This window comes from Dysidea avara, chromosome 3, assembly GCF_963678975.1.
Source record: "Dysidea avara chromosome 3, odDysAvar1.4, whole genome shotgun sequence".
Classification (NCBI taxonomy): domain Eukaryota; kingdom Metazoa; phylum Porifera; class Demospongiae; order Dictyoceratida; family Dysideidae; genus Dysidea; species Dysidea avara.
Window position 1 is genome coordinate 32270455 of NC_089274.1, and position 17536 is coordinate 32287990.

Here is a 17536-nt window from a genome sequence, read left to right on the forward strand (position 1 = left end):
TGTACATTTACTGATAAAATATTTAAAGTACATCTACTTCATCTTTTCTTCTTCCTGTAGTAAAGAAAAAAACATAGGTTAAAAAAGTCCCAAAGTTGGCCATAGGCCGGCTTTGGGGTATACAAATACAAAAAGAAATGAAATCTAATCCAAAACAGCCAAGCTGTAAAAAAAGTGTGCGGCCCTCAGAAAGGCTATGGTGAAAAAAGATGTGAAATCCAAGGTGGCAGCCAAGAAATGGCTGTGATGGTAGGTTAATGGTAAAAATTTTAATAATGACAATTTAGGTAAATTTTGTGAAGCGGCACAAAAATTCACCTGAATTGTCGTTATTAAAATTTTTACCATTAACCTACCATCACAGCCATTTCTTGGCCGCCACCTTGGATTTCACATCTTTTTTCACCATAGCCTTTCTGAGGGCCGCACACTTTTTTTACAGCTTGGCTGTTTTGGATTAGATAACTATTACAAAACAGTTGAAATTAGTGTGTTAGGACACTATCAGCCCAACTGTATTCAGAGTTTTGTTGATTTCATCCAGCCTTCAGCCACCACCAAGTCTTCTATTCGACAGACTTTTGACGATACTGCTAAGACACGCATATCTTGCTCACAGAAAATTTTCTTGCAGTGAGTGGACAGCATAGTTTATGTAATAATGTCAGGGGCGGATCCAGAGGGGGGTCTCTGGGGTCTCAAGACCCCTCCCTCCGGGTTGAACCTCGATCAGGAAATATAAGACAGAAACGGTGTATGGAGGAAAACAACAGACCGCGAAAGATCGATATACTCTTATAGAGCAGTCCTAACTATGATATAGCATCACATGATGATAGCTCATGTGATATGGATTGTTTAAAGTTTACCAAATGGCGGAAGACACATGCACGCTTACTATGTGTAGAAGAGCTGGCAGCTGCAAGGGAGCAATGGCATTTGTAATCACTGATATTGTTGTAAAGGTGCATCTGATTTGTATATAAAGAGTGTTTTACTGCGGGTACTTTTCTTTTGTGGTAATGCACCTGACTTCGCCTTTGGTCAATATGGGCACGTGATATTACTCGGCTGTTCTGGAGACCTCACCCAGAAGACACAATTCCGGTCATCACACTCGGCAATATGAATTACAAAGTGACACAGGAGTTAGCTACTTCAGTAGTTCTTCAACTAGGTCAGGAAGATCAACTTCACTCGCACTTGCACAAGGTTCACATTTGGTGCCACTTCTGCACTGAGGGTGACGGCAAGCAAGAAGTGTGATCGAAAATCTATGGTGTGATGAACAAGTGCTCCTCCATTATTCGTCATGACTACTGTGTGCCAGGAAGTTTTGTATGTAATAAGCTATAAGTCTACAATAGCGTAGTATATATAGCAATAAGCTGCACAAACAACAGTGTAGGTTTTCAGCTAGTTATAGATAGATAGATGCACACATCGTGCTTGTTAAAGTTTGCCTAAGGGCACATTTTATGTATGAATGCTACGTACAGCCGTAGGCTGAGTTGAATAATTATGTGAACTTTAGGGGGGTAACCCTCCACCCAGCTCGGAGACCCCCCTCTTGAAAAATCCTGGATCCGCCCCTGAATGTAGCAAACTTTCTATTTTTGTATGCTGTTTAAGGTCTTTTTTGTTTGCTTGTTTGTTTAACTTTGCCATGCCCACACAGATCGCTTTAAAGAATCTGGCTGTGGTCGCACGAGACTAAGGTCTCATCATATTGTAATGTATTTACAAGTTTCCTCATTTAATAATGATGGTTCTCTCTCACACATACAGTCATATTGTAGAAAACACAGACTGTCTTTTCTTCTTCAAACTGTCCCACTGCAAAGTTGACAACATATCACTAATGCTGCTGTATCTATTAAAGTCAGACATTACATATCTGCTTGGCTGTTCTCCTTTGAACAGATTCCAATTTATTGATATAAATGTAATTAGTGTGGGGGGAACAAACAATATACGTACATGTCTAACTCAATTAGCACCCTCCTAAAATTGTGTTCCTTGCTACCTAAACCTGCATGCCGGTGTTGTCTTCGATCTTTATGACCTCGTAGCTATCTAAGCAGACTCCCTCGTATATGGAAATGTTTTACCAATAACAAATTACAATCTTATCCTACCCAGGGGCGGATGTGGATTTATAAAAGGGGGGGGGCTAACTCAAGGTACTAATCTCTTGGGTAGAGATAGCGAAGCACACTTCCCAGCATGCGAAGCATGCTGGAACTAGGGGGGTCTGGGGGCATGCCCCCCCAGGAAAATTTTGAAAAATAGATGCTAAAACACTGCAATTTGGAGACATTTCCACATAAAATTCATAATATTTTCTGCCTGTAGATATTTTATATACTGCCTTTAGATTATAGGTATGGCTCTCTGAAGCATTTTGCTAATGGAAAAATTTGGGTAGGTACAGACAACCAAGTACATGATGCACCCCTCTCACAATTGCACAACACTGAATAGATGCATGTTAGAATAATAATGTTGAAAGTGGAAAATTTTGAAACTTGAACAATACAAGATTGAATCTGAGAGCATTTTCAATGGAAATTGTGAACCTGAATTAAGTATTGTCATACACAAGTAGATGAATGAAGCCCTTTAAACAGACCAATTCATTTCATTGCATGTATAGGTGCAAGCAGATTTGGAAAAATTCCATAACAGAACCAACTACATGTTTCCAGTGAATGTTCTATTAGAGTAGTTAGCTGACTGCTCTATTAGAGTATCTCGATCTTGTAAACCTCCAATGCTGATTCGGGTCCTTTGTTGCATAAATTTTAGCATAAATCCACTGATAATACCTTGGAAAGATGTTTATAAGGTGGTTTTATGAGTATTTGTATTATTAGTGATCATATAATTATGCTAAGACAAAATTTCATTATAATACTCAGCATATTGATCAAGTAAAGCCTAAATATGAAGGGGGGGGGGGGGCTTCAGCCCCCAAAGCCCCCCCCCCTGGATCCGCCCCTGCTACCTACTATCAAGTACAAACTTACAAACTTTCTATGGAATCATTTTGAACAGAATTTTGATCCTGACAATGCATGCACCTTTTCTTTTGTCTGTCCCTGTTGTAATTGTAATAAGTCCCCCAAACCTCCCAACTTTGATCACCTGTAACCCTTGCTTTAAATGAGTTTATATAAGTAACTAACTATAACTAATCTTAACTACTTACTCCTGGCCACTGGCACTGGAAGTGGAGCTTCAGCATCCACTAGATTTTGAGGACTACTAATGCTTATACTCTACGTGTCTTGTATGTATGCTGTAAAACAAATAATATAAATAAGACTTAAACTACTCTGTACTCGCCGGCATGAACGAGGAGGCGCGTCACTGATTGCATGCATGCATGGTTTCAAGTGCGCCGATCAGGTGCATGCACAAATTAGCTAATGACTCGTGACTGAAATACTTTTTGCTTGTCACATGTAGTGCAACATATATATACAACATCATAATACTTGTAGCTATTATAGTTATATAAGTTATATATCTAGCTATAGCAATGCCGGCGGCATGCAATATATACATATATAAGCCTAGCCATATATAGCTATAGTATAGTATGAACTTACCCCTACTTCTGAGGCACACCTGTATAGAGTAAGCGATCTATTGTCGGACACCATCTATAATCGGACACTTTTTCTCAGAAACTACCAAGCCGAATCTTCTGAATTTTACCACAGATAACTTCATACTTAGCCTAGCAATGTACCAAAATTTGGGCTGGAAAGCTTTTGTGGTTGCTTTGCTACAGCCGATTAAAGTGACTGTCCGAAAACCTCTATAATTAGGCATTCCAGTATCCGAGATTTTTTAATTAAAAAATTCTCCGTATATTCCCCAATAGAACCCTGGCACAAAATGACAACTCGTGTTTAACTTGGGATTGCTCCGTCGTCCGAGCTCCAATGAGGGTGAAAATCGCTGTGGGGTTTGTCCACACGCTGATCATCATCAAAATCTTAGTTTTATCGTGCGCGTTACATATAAGTAAGTTTTGTGTTGTTTTGTAATCTTTTCAAGCCTTGTAATGTATGTAGAATACTTTAAAACTTTAAAAAACGTACGGTCGGGTGGAAGGTAGTCACTGGTGCTTACTTTAAAGTGCGTAGTTACTTCGCTCGGGTTAGCGATTTTCAGCTCCAGAGCAATTTTCTGATGGTTGTTTCATCAGCTCAAAAGTATAAACCACTTCAAAGTCGGCATAACAATGCCATAATTGAAACCACAACTCCACCTTAGGTATTGTTGCATCATTGTGGCACCTCCACTTTAGTTGTTTACCTTTATAAGTTGTTAACTTGATGTTTTTACCAACTTGAGATAGCCACTTGCCTATGAGCATACACCATTGTATTGAGAAGTGTGCAGTAGGTGAAACATATTTGCTCACCACAAAGCATACAAAGATCGCTGAGATCCAATAAGACCTGAAGTTACTCTCATTACATGTACAAACTTGCAGCTAGAAGCAACTGCAGTTTCAAGATAGTCCAGACTGCTAGATGGCTTCCTGATTCAATTGTGCCATTTTCCCCTGTAAAATGTATGGGGAGCCCTGGAGAAAAAATGTACCTTTTTTCAGTTTTTAAGCACTGTGCATGCCAAAGTAGCTAATTCCAACCCAACAAACTATATATTTCTGAGATCAGCAATCAATACTCTATCTATTGAGCATATAAAAAGCCCGTTTTTCCAAAATCTTAAGATCAGTCTGGAATGCCTACTATAATATCGGAAGTTTACCTCTTTTATCGGACACCGCCCAGCAATCCTCCACTAAAAGATGAAATTCCTCACAACCACCACTGACTGTTAGGGGAATACATGTACTTTCTAAGCAGCCATAGTTTGTTTCATTCCTCCACTCGTAAGCGGAGCTACAACCATTAATATTCGGGTGTGTCGCGACCTCTGTAATCGGACAGGGAAGAATTTCATTTCACGCGGTTTTATCACTTCAAAGCTACCTTTTAGGTATAATTAGCCATGAAAATGAAAGATGTGGTACAAAATCTAATTGGATTTCCAAGGAGTCGTAAAATTTTACCATTTTAGCGATCAGTATGCTACTGTGGGACTCCACAAAATGACTTATGGACTGTTCCGAAGAACTTTTAGCACTGAAATGCATGGATGTATAGCACAAAGGGGAGGAACTAAAGTCCTTCCACCCCTCCACTTCCAATTATCAAGATATACTCTAATAGAGCAGTCAGCTACTCTAATAGAGCAGTCATGTGTCCAATCAAACATTTAGATTCAGGTTTTAGTAAAATTCAGTCACCTTTGTTACCAAAATCAATTTCAGAAGACCATTCTTCAACTTTCCTGTTGGGGGTATTCCCCCAGACTCCCTTGATAGAACATGCTTTGCATGGTAAGAATGCTTCTCACTCTCTACCAGCCATGCTACTTAAGCCTTTCATGCACCTAATTAACTTTGGCTATCTGCTCTTACAGCCATGCATGTCACACATGCTTTGCAACATGCTAAACAAAAGGTATAGTTTTGTATGAAATAAACAACTAGCTACATGCACTTACTGTGATATAGCTATACAGCTAGTAAGTAGCTAGAAGATATTACAGATTTTTAAAATGAACCAAAGAAAGGCATGGCATGTGCACTATATAGATATAGCTGTGACAAGTGTATAATGTAGGTTAAAAGCACACAATTAGCTCCAATCTGGATCGTAATTAACTGCTGGGATGGTTGTTTGCAGAAATGGCAAATGTATATAGTGATAGTCATCCTTGCTGGTTGTTACTCCAGGACATGAACATGTGATGTCATTCTTTGCATCTCTTATATGTGGCCCAATTTCTTGACTGGATGATAGGAGTTCTTAGCAATGTACAAGTTTTGTTTTGTACCTGCAAATTAGCTATATACACATGCATGCATGTCTTATTTTTAATTAAGCGAAATCATACCTTTCATTGAGCACATTGTATAGTATGTGTGACATGCATGGCTGCAAGGGATATAGCAGAAATAAGGTGCATAAGGGATTTACAAGCTAGAATGGTAGCTGGTTCATACAGTTTGCAGTGTGATAAGTATACAGTTATCATCATCTAAAGCATGCACTATCAAGAGGGTCTGGGAGCATGACTCCCAAAAAAGCTTTGAAAATTAGCCTTCTGAAATTCATTTTGATGTACCAAGGTTGAAATTTTATTCAAAAATGTATCTAAATACTTATTTGAACACATGACTGTTCTATTAGAGTAGTTGACTGCTCTATTAGAGTATATCTTGATAATTGGAAGTGGAGGGACTTTAGCCCCTCCCCTTTGTGCTATACACCCATGTATTTCAGTGCTAAAAGTTCTTTGGAACAGTTCATAAGTCATTTTGTGGAGTCCCACAGTAGCATACTGATCGCTAAAATGGTAAAATTTTACGACTCCTTGGAAATCCAATTAGATTTTGTACCACACTTTTCATTTTCATGGCTAATTATACCTAAAAGGTAGCTTTGAAGTGATAAAACCGCGTGAAATGAAATTCTGCCCTGTCCGATTATAGAGGTCGCGACACACCCGAATATTAATGGTTGTAGCTCTGCTTACGAGTAGAGGAATGAAACAAACTATGGCTGCTTAGAAAGTATATGTATTCCCCTAACAGTCAGTGGTGGTTGTGAGGAATTTCATCTTTTAGTGGAGGATTGCTGGGCGGTGTCCGATAAAAGAGGTAAACTTCCGATATTAGAGGTTTTCGGACAGTCACTTTAATCGGCTGTAGCAAAGCAACCACAAAAGCTTTCCAGCCCACATTTTGGTACATTGCTAGGCTAAGTGTGAAGTTTATCTGTGGAAAAATTCAGAAGATTCGGCGTGGTAGTTTCTGAGAAAAAGTGTCCGATTATAGATGGTGTCCGACAATAGATCGCTTACTCTACCATCTGTAGGACGGTATGAGCACACAAATCAGCACACAAAGCGGTTGTATCGGCGTTAGAGATAGCTATTCCACCTAAAAGTGCAGCACGGACATTGGTCCAGGTCGTGTTGCACGCACTCATGCTCCCCAACGCTGTTCTAGCATCACCACATGTCACTATTGGGCTTTGGCCGTAAGCAATACCAACTACAATTAATCCAAGAATTAATCGTCGGATCATCTTGGACCTTAGCTATATCATATAGACACAAAAAAAAATCAGTAGAACAATTTGTAAGTTGCAACCCAGTTTTAGATAGAGCTATGTCGTCACAGTACCTATAAGGCTAATTTAAGTCAATCAAGTTGCATGCATGCATGCTATAATTATATATGCTATACATGCATGCAAAAGATTTGGTTGCGTCAGTGATAAACACTTAGTCTCACGTGGCCAGGCCGCTTTTTTCCGTGTATTGGGTTGGGAAACTGAGAGGGTCTGGTGCAACTCCAATAGCTAGCTGTTTACTTCTGAGACGTCCCCAGTCGCTAATTGAATAACATTGGCCGCAAAGGAGGTGTCAATGACGTCATAAGTAAACTCGAGATGGTTTCGATCTGTTTATCCTTTACATGAATCTTAATTTGCTCTTTTAAGACTGAAAGTCCATCCGGCTCATCGCATAACAAGACTCACCACCGGAGCAGGAGTGTTACGAATATTTCATTGTTTTACTGACGTCATGGCGCCTCCTTTGCGCGGGCCAATGTTATCTATTGGAGTTGCACCAGACCCACCCAATACACGGAAAAATAGCGGTGTACTGCATGGCCGATTTTGCATACATGTTAGAGGTTTTCAGAAGAAAAAACACGTATATTTACGGGACGCCTGACCTTACCGTCACGCAGCTAATAGCGCGACAATAGATTCTATATGGGAATCATTGTTACACTGATTGCTTGTTTCACATCACCCAATGGGACAAAAAGTGATGCGGGCGGGAGGTGATTATTGATTATTAATTACACACTTAGCTAACTCTATGCTAACTCTAATTATAGCTAGTCGGTAGCTATATACATACATCAAAACTGAGTACAAAGATAGGGTGTGACAATAAATTCATAGATTGGGTGTGGCTGATAAGACGTTTTCATTGTGGTTACAGTGTATAAGGCATGGAATATTTATAGTAACATAACAATGTGGTTGAAGTCAGTGTTTATAGAATATATCATGCAAAATTTCTGTTCTCTAATACCGGCTGCATGCAAATTGATGTAATTCCGGCATAATCTACAACTATTCTACATGGTGTTATTTGTGCAATCACTAGATTTTGTTGAGAAAATAAAATTTAGATCACTACAAGCCATTAATCCACCTTCTCTTTATGTTTAGCAGCATCACTTTAATGCACATACAATATTTTCCTGTATTAATAGAAGGTTTTGAATTAGAATTACTATGCAACATGTTTTAGTTTACAAACTAACAATTAAATTCTGCATGTTAACTGTTTGTGGTTCATAACAGAGATCGCTTATGTTTTTGGCCAAATCCTAATAGAACACTTACCTAAACACCACCTTAGAAAGGTCCTCAGCTACAAAAGAAGCCTAGCTTTAAAAGTTAATTTGGAGGAAGTATAGGTCCACTGGAAATATGAAGTGAAAAGAAACAAATAAAAGTACTTTTAAAAATATGCTATGTATTTTGTTCATATCAAGACTCATGGTAGTGAGTCACACGGCCAAGAAACTATATGAAGTGCATAACCAGATACGTGGCCTCTACTGTGAGTTGTTTACATGTAGCAATGGTTTTAGCCCTGGAATGATTATGCAACGTCTTATCATCAGATATCACATTTTGCACCATTGTTCGATGTTCCATGCCAGGTAAGTTGATGTACAGAAAATGATCTTAGGATCCATTGATTTTACAGGTGCCACTTGTATTTGTTCATCATTGTATAAATATTCTAGGTCAGTTTATGTAAAAAATATTTTTGGATACATTCTATTCAGTCCCCACTTGTTATTTAGCAGGCGTCCTAATGTTTGAGTTTAGCTATATGTTTATGCGAGATTCTCCACCAGACATTTCAGTTACTTGGGATACTCTTGTATCAGATATCCACTCTGGTTTTGCACCATTTTCCATTCTTGATTAAAGTTGTACTGATAATTCAGTCAGAAAAAAAATTATCAGTTGTAACTGAATGGGCTATGAGTTACTGTTTTTGGAGAGCTAGTGTCAGCTCTGGCATGTACTTGATAATTTGTTTATGATTCATCGTGACCACAAACCCAACTTGTAACAGTGACAATTGCAGTCCTAGCCCAGTTGTCCGATTAGCAGCTGTACAAGCCCACAGTGATAAAGCTGTACTTTTATGCACAAGTGCAATTAAGAGCCCTACAATCAGGTATTGGTTGAAAAATGGGACAAGCAATATATCAGGTACTGGCTTAGCTTAAAAGTAGGAATTGGTACAAGGTGATTTTCCTGTTGTATACTATAGCTAAGAAAAATATTTACCATGTCATGCATTATGTTTGGTGGACACTTGTTGTTTGACAGGTCTTCTTGCGTTCCGTTATCTCTATAGTACACCAGATTCACTTAGCCTTAAATAAAATAAAAGACAATTCTAATTGCTTGCATGGTGCATGGCACTAAATAGTGGAGTGTTAACTGAAGATTATGTTTTCCTGATGACTGTACATTCTTCATGCTATCACATCTTGTTTATAAGACATCTGGCAATTATAAATGCTCACATGGGGCGTGGTACTAAATGATTTATGTTTAAAATGCCTTGAACTTACATTCTTCATGCTTTAACAACTTGTATATCAGACATTTGGGCTTGTGTCCATATTGTGTCTTTAAAAGTTATTGTCTGGGTTAGAGGTTTGAACAGAGAAAATACACATAGGAGCAAACCAGATTAGATAATGTCATGCAGTGATGACTGTACTAACATGGGTATGTTGACTGGTATAGGTGTATAACACAAGGTAGAGAAATAAAGTGAAAATAATATGTTTAAATACACTTTTTCTTAAGGGGTCCCAAGAAGTCGCAACAATTGAAGATATTTTAATTATACAACACAACACAAATCTATCAAGCAAGAGTATCCCAAATGTCTGGTGGGGAACCCACATAAAGTTGTAACCTTAAACATCAGGACACCTCCTGCTAAATAACAAGTGGGCACTGAATAGAATGTATGACATACGTATATGGCCCCAAATATATTTCTTACATGTAGCATGTAAACTGACCTGGAAAATCAAAATACCTAATATCAAGAGTTCATAATATTTCTATATTATGAACTCTTGCTAATATATATCTAATCCAAAACAGCCAAGCTGTAAAAAAACTGTGCGGCCCTCAAAAAGGCTATGGTGAAAAAAGATGTGAAATCCAAGGTGGCGGCCAAGAAATGGCTGTGATGGTAGGTTAATGGTAAAAATTTTAATAATGACAATTCAGGTGAATTTTGTGCCTGGACCAAACGGCACAAAAATTCACTTGAAATTGTCTTTATTAAAATTTTTACCATTAACCTACCATCACAGCCATTTCTTGGCTGCCACCTTGGATTTCACATCTTTTTTCACCATAGCCTTTTTGAGGGCCGCACACTTTTTTTACAGCTTGGCTGTTTTGGATTAGATTTCATTTCTTTTTGTATTTGTATACCCCAAGGGACTTTTTTAACCTTACTTTTTTTCTTTACCACAGGAAGAAGAAAAGATGAAGTAGATGTACTTTAAATATTTTATCAGTAAATGTACAAATTATATATATAATACATATATTTTTATTACAGAAATCTCCATGGTGGTTTCTTTTTAACCGAACACTCTACAAGGTAACTTCTTCTAGCTGATCTCTCTACAGGGTGATTTGTTTGTAGCTGAATTCTGTCCAGGTGATTTGCTTGCAGCTGAGCTCTTTACAGAATGGTTTCTTTGTAGCTGAACTCCCTACAAGGTAACTTCTTCTAACTGATCTTTCTACAGGGCAATTTGTTTGTGGCTGAATTTTCTACAGGGTGATTTCTTTGCAGCTGAACTCTCTACATGGTGGTTTCTTTGTAGCTGAACTCTCTTCAAGGTAATTTCTTCTAGCTGATCTCTCTACAGGGAGATTTGTTTGTAGCTGAACTATCTACAAGGTAACTTCTTCTAGCTGATCTCTCTACAGGGAGATTTGTTTGTAGCTGAACTCTCTACAGGTGATTTGTTTGAAGCTGCAACTCTCTACATGATAGTTTCTTTGTAGCTGAACTCCTTACATTGTGTCTAGTTTCTAGCTGATCTCTCTACAGGGTGATTTGTTTGTAGCTGATCTCTCTACAAATTGATTTGTGTGTAGCTGATCATTCTACAGGTTGATTTGTTTGTAGCCGATCTCTCTACAGGGTAATTTGTTTGTAGCTGAACTCTGTACAAGGTGCTTTTTTTGTAGGTGATCTCACTGCAGGTTGATTTGTTTGTAGCTGAACTCACTAAAGGGTGATTTGCTTGTAGCTGAACTCCTTACATTGTGTCTAGTTTCTAGCTGATCTCTCTACAGGGTGATTTGTTTGTAGCTGAACTCTCTATAAGGTGATTTGTTTGCAGCTGAACTCTCTACATGGTGGTTTCTTTGTTGCTGAACTCTCTACAGGGTGTTTTGCTTGTAGCTGAACTCTCTACAGGGTGATTTGTTTCTAGTTTATCTCTCTACAGGTTGATTTGTGTGTAACTGATCTCTCTACAAGCTGATTTATTTGTAGCTGAATTCTCTGCAAAGTGTTTTGTTTGTAGCTGACCTCTCTTCAGGGTGATTTGTTTCTAGCTGATCTCTCTACAGGGTGATTTTTTTGTAGCTGACCTCTCTTCAGGGTGATTTGTTCCTAGCTGATCTCTCTACAGGGTGATGTTTTGTAGCTGACCTCTCTTCAGGGTGATTTGTTTCTAGCTGATTGCTCTGTAGGTTGATTTGCTTGTAGATGAACTCTCTACAGGGTAACTTGCTTGTAGCTGAACTCCTTACTTTGTGTCTAGTTTGTAGCTGATCTCTCTACAGGGTGATTTGTTTGTAGCTGAACTCCTTACATTGTGTGTAGTTTCTAGCTGATCTCTCTACAGGGTGATTTGTTTGTAGCTGATCTCTATACAAGTTGATTTGTGTGTAGCTGATCTCTCTGCAGGGTGATTTGTTTGTAGCCGATCTCTCTACAGGGTGATTTTTTTGTAGATGACCTCTCTTCAGGGTGATTTGTTTCTAGCTGATCTCTCTACAGGGTAATTTTTTGTAGCTGACCTCTCTTCAGGGTGATTTGTTTCTAGCTGATTGCTCTACAGGTTGATTTGTTTGTAGATGAACTCTCTACAGGGTAATTTGCTTGTAGCTGAACTCCTTACTCTGTGTCTAGTTTGTAGCTGTTCTCTCTGCAGGGTGATTTGTTTGTAGCCGATCTCTCTACAAGGTAATTTGTTTGTTGCTGATCGCTCTAAAGGTTGATTTGTTTGTAGCTGAACTCTCTGCAAAATGTTTTTTTTGTAGTTGATTTCTCTACAAGGTGATTTTTTGTAGCTGACCTCTCTTCAGGGTGATTTTTTTCTAGCTGATATCTCTACAGGGTGATTTTTTGTAGCTGACCTCTCTTCAGGGTGATTTGTTTTTAGCTGATTGCTCTACAGGTTGGTTTGTTTGTAGCTGAACTCTCTACAGGGTGATTTGCTTGTAGCTGAACTCCTTACATTGTGTCTAGTTTCTAGCTGATCTCTCTACAGGGTGATTTGTATGTAGCTGATCTCTCTACAAGTTGAATTGTGTGTAGCTGATCTCTCTGCAGGTTGATTTGTTTGTAGCCGATCTCTCTACAAGGTAATTTGTTTGTAGCTGAACTATCTATAAGGTGATTTGTTTGTAGCTGATCTCTCTGCAGGTTGATTTGTTTTAGCTGAACTCTCTACAGGGTGATTTGTTTTTAGCTGAACTCCTTACATTGTGTGTAGTTTCTAGCTGATCTCCCTACAGGGTGATTTGTTTGTAGCTGATCTCTCTACAAGTTGATTTGTGTGTAGCTGATCTCTCTGCAGGTTGATTTGTTTGTAGCCGATCTCTCTACATGTAATCTGTTTGTAGCGGAACTCTCTATAAGGTGATTTGTCTGTAGCTGATCTCTCTGCAGGTTGATTTGTTTTAGCTGAACTCTCTACAGGGTGATTGCTTGTAGCTGAACTCCTTACATTGTGTCTAGTTTCTAGCTGATGTCTCTACAGGGTGATTTTTTGTAGCTGAACTCTCTACAGGGTGATTTGTTTCTAGCTTATCTCTCTACAGGTAGATTTGTGTTGATTTGTTCATTGCTGATCGCTCTAAAGGTTGATTTGTTGCAGCTGAACATCCTGCAAAGTGTTTTGTTTGTAGCTGATCACTCTAAAGGGTAATTTGTTTGTAGCAGAACTCTCTCCACAGTGACTTGTGTGTAGCTGAATTCTGTGTAACTGAATTCTCTAGAGAGTGACTTAATTGTAGGTGAATTCTCTACACAGTGCATGACTTGTTTATAGCTGAACTTTCTTCATATGACTTGTAATGTTCTGAATCTCTATAGTGATATATTTGCTTAACTCTCCACATGGTGACTGTCTTCTTGCTGAACTGTCTATAAGATTAACTGTTTGCAGCTGAACTCCCTACAGAATAACTTGTGATGTAATAAAATTCTATAATGGAATAAATAAATTATCCGAATGCTCTATTAGGGTGACTGTTCTATTAGAGTATCTCGATCTCGCATTTGCTACACGGAGTTGGCTTTCGAATCATAACTCAGTGGTTTGTAATCCGATTCTTCTGTACTACTGCAAGGAGTTTCAATGAAGATTATTCCAGCTATACACCGATTTTCAGCTCATTGCTCTAAGCGGTTTGCCTAGTAGGCGTGAAAACTAATGCTTTTTTATTCATAAAAATCGATCGCGTAATTGTGACACAGGTTGGGTTTTGTGTCATATCTCCGTGGTCTTTATCTCGATTCCTTTCAAACCACCAAAAGGCACTCCTACGATGGTTACTCCATCTACATAGCAATTTTCAACTCATTCCATGAAGCGGTTTACCCTGTAGGCGTGACAACAAATCGATCTTGTTTTACGCGAATAATCGGTCATAACTCCTGAACCATTCATCGGATTTGTACCAAGTTTGATGCTAGGATTCGCCTTTGGACTCCCTTTCTGTGTGCCAAATTTCAAGGCGATCGGAGTACGTGTTTGCTTGTTACAGCAATTTTTGCAAGCGTGCGAAAAGACGAAGAAAAAAAAAAACGAAGAAAAAAAACGAAAGTTTGGCAGCTCGTATCTCGGAAATGGTTTCCTTCAAATTTGGAATCTAGACTCCCTTGGCTGGCGGGCAACTGTGTAGCAAATTTGGTTCCAATCAGATAAGTGATCACCGAGATACAAAGGTGTGAAAATGACGTTTTCGTTCTTCCTGTCAATATACTCACGGTGTGGCGCGCCGGCTTCTTGGGCCGTACGACACACTACCGTGTGTCTTGATATACATTCGTTACTGAAATATTCATTAGAACTCATAAACTCACCATAAAATCTCTGCCATGTTATGTTTTCCTCTTCATCTCAGTAGGCAATATGTATGCCTCATTCAATAGCAAAGATTCAGTTTAAAAAGAATTTATTGCACATGCCTGCAATTAATTATGCTAATAATGCTACGCTATACAACTAGATTTACATTAATTTGCAAACTGGAATATTGCTTTCTCTACAGTTAAATCTCTTTGCTACCTCCCTCAATGTCATTGTATCAGCATTCTCCAGGTCTTCCTCTGTTTGAGCAATCATTACATTGTACTTCTCGAGCTCATCTGATTAAAATTGTCTGCTCAACACTCCTTTAGTGCGTGCCATCAGGCATAAGTATCCATTTTTAAGTGGAAGCTAGTGTACTAACAAATTAAAGCTAAACAATAGATTATGTAGCAACAATAGAATAAAATATTTAACGAAGTAATATACATATACAGTATGTGACTGAAAAAAATTGGCTTGATTTTCCAATGGATACAAATTAATTAATATGGCTGCTATAACATATGTGTGGGTATATTGTTCTATAATTGTAGGGAAGTCGGCTCTTGGGCAAATCTTTTATAAGCAGAACAGACCACTGTATATAATATTATTAATCAATAATTGAAAGCACGCAATAACAACTAACTCTTACAACTACAGTACACAATATTAATATTACAAGTATGCATAATGAATTATTACATCATGTCACATCATTATAAACTCTATTACAGGTATGAAGGAGGAGTAGCATTATGTAATAATGGCCTGATTTTTGAATTTTCAGTGTATCAATTAAACAATGGATCATGAATCCAATAGGAAGTAATATATGTGTAGCAATTGCAGCCACAATGTACTGCATGGAAGAAGAAACAAAAATTAAAATTTACAATACGTTTTCAGTGTATGTGGTTGCTATGCAACAGCTAGATAATTATCTCGACTATTCTAAAGAACATACAGTACTATAGTATACCAGCTTCACAGTAAATTCAAATGGATCAATTCAACCTCCATGGGTAAATTTAACCTACAAATTTTTTTATTAAAATGACCATTTAAAAGTGGTTATAACTAGGGTAGGCTTTTGGATTAAATTGGTCAAAATAACTAGGGTAGGTCAATATAACTGTTCACTTAGGATGTTGAAATAACATATATGGGTAATTTCAGTGTGTATGGTCAAGTCTACTATGGCACAGATTAGATGACCACCTACATGGTTAAATTTACAGTACACTAGCCGTTATAGCATTAAATTTTGTGTTACATCCCACAATCAAAAGTGAACATGGAGAACATAGGTTTTATATACAATTTGAAACTTCTATAAGATCAGGTATGTTTAAAGTATTCAGATGCAGTATGTAATAACTATTGCGAATATGTGTCACACATAGATTAATGTATGTTATTACTAATGATGACTGACTTGTTAATTAATGTAAACAAACAAATAAACAAATATTTTGTGACGTGAGTTAATTTTACCACAGATGGTTAAAATAACCATGATGGTAAGGTTATTTCAAACACTTGGCTAGAGGTTGAAGAGACTTCAGGGCATCTGGGTAATATAACTATATTCTATAAACTGATAATGGAAAGTTAGTTTGTTATGTATTAGACAGTAAATTAACCATATCTTTGGAATACTTCATTGTATCATCACAAAATTTTCACACAAGTTAGATAACCACTCACTGCTTCATTGTAGCTATAAAACAGAAATTTGGCCAGTATGCCCAAATGTATGGTTTTCCAAAATAAGGTCACAATTTATTATCCAAGAGTGAGACACTTATAATCTTAAATCATGGCAGAGGAGTCTCTTTACTGATAATTTTATCCACCTAAAAGTTTACAAGCAGTTTGGATTTTTATTGCACATGCATATATCACATTTCGGGTTGTGACACAAATTGAAAAACCACATAGCTAATTAGCCTATGCAGCTGCCACTCTCCAGGAGGGATGGCAATAATGTACTTGTTGATGGTTTATAGTGATGACAAGGAGCCATATCCTAAACAAAACAGTACTACATGCCTACTTGTATTGAGCTGTAAACTCCATTTGATAACTGTTGGTAATTATAATTAGTAGTTTTGACTCCTCATGACACTAATGTTGTCTGTTGAGTTATTTTCATAAGTATTAAAGTATAACATAGCCAAAGGTCCTGATTCAATACAGCAACATATTACAATAGTTGTAAAGGCAATACACACATATGGTATTTACTCATACTGTTAGCTAGCTATTCACCTTCTACACATGTACTATTATGAAATAAATACTGTAGAGCTTTTCTTTAGATGTTCTGTGTGTTAACATATGTTACATACAATACCCTTAAAGAGCTCCATCTGGAAAGTGCAAAGAGGAGCACTGAAAAAACAAATAGGTAGAATTGACCTCACTGGGTCACTTTACCCAGGCACAACAGAGGTTAAAAAGACAGTAGAGTGGTTAATATAACTAACAGGGGTAGAAATAACTAGTTTAGTTAAATCAACCTTAGATGGTTGAATATACCAACAGCATCACCTGTTGAATCAACTCAGAGTGGTTAGTTTGACTATTAAAGGTCATATTATACCACTGCAAAGTTAAAGTGACATAACAAAAGTCATTTTGACAATTGTGCAGCTGCTAAATCAACCACTGTATGGTAATTTTGTCTCAGCATATAATTTTCAATCAAATTTGCACAAAGTTTAAAGCTGTGCATGCATATAATACAAGTGAAGGGTTAATTAATAGGTGCAAAGTAATGATTAATATAATAACACAGTCCATCCATACATGTGTGTGCATGGTTTACATCATAACACAATAATTCAATCAACGATAGTTGTTCACAAGTAATTTGGTCTGAAAATAATGTTCAGAAAAGCACAAAAGTCCAGTACTTTAATATCTGAAAAGCAACAAAGTAATTGTAGGAACTAAAATGTCTATTATTAATTT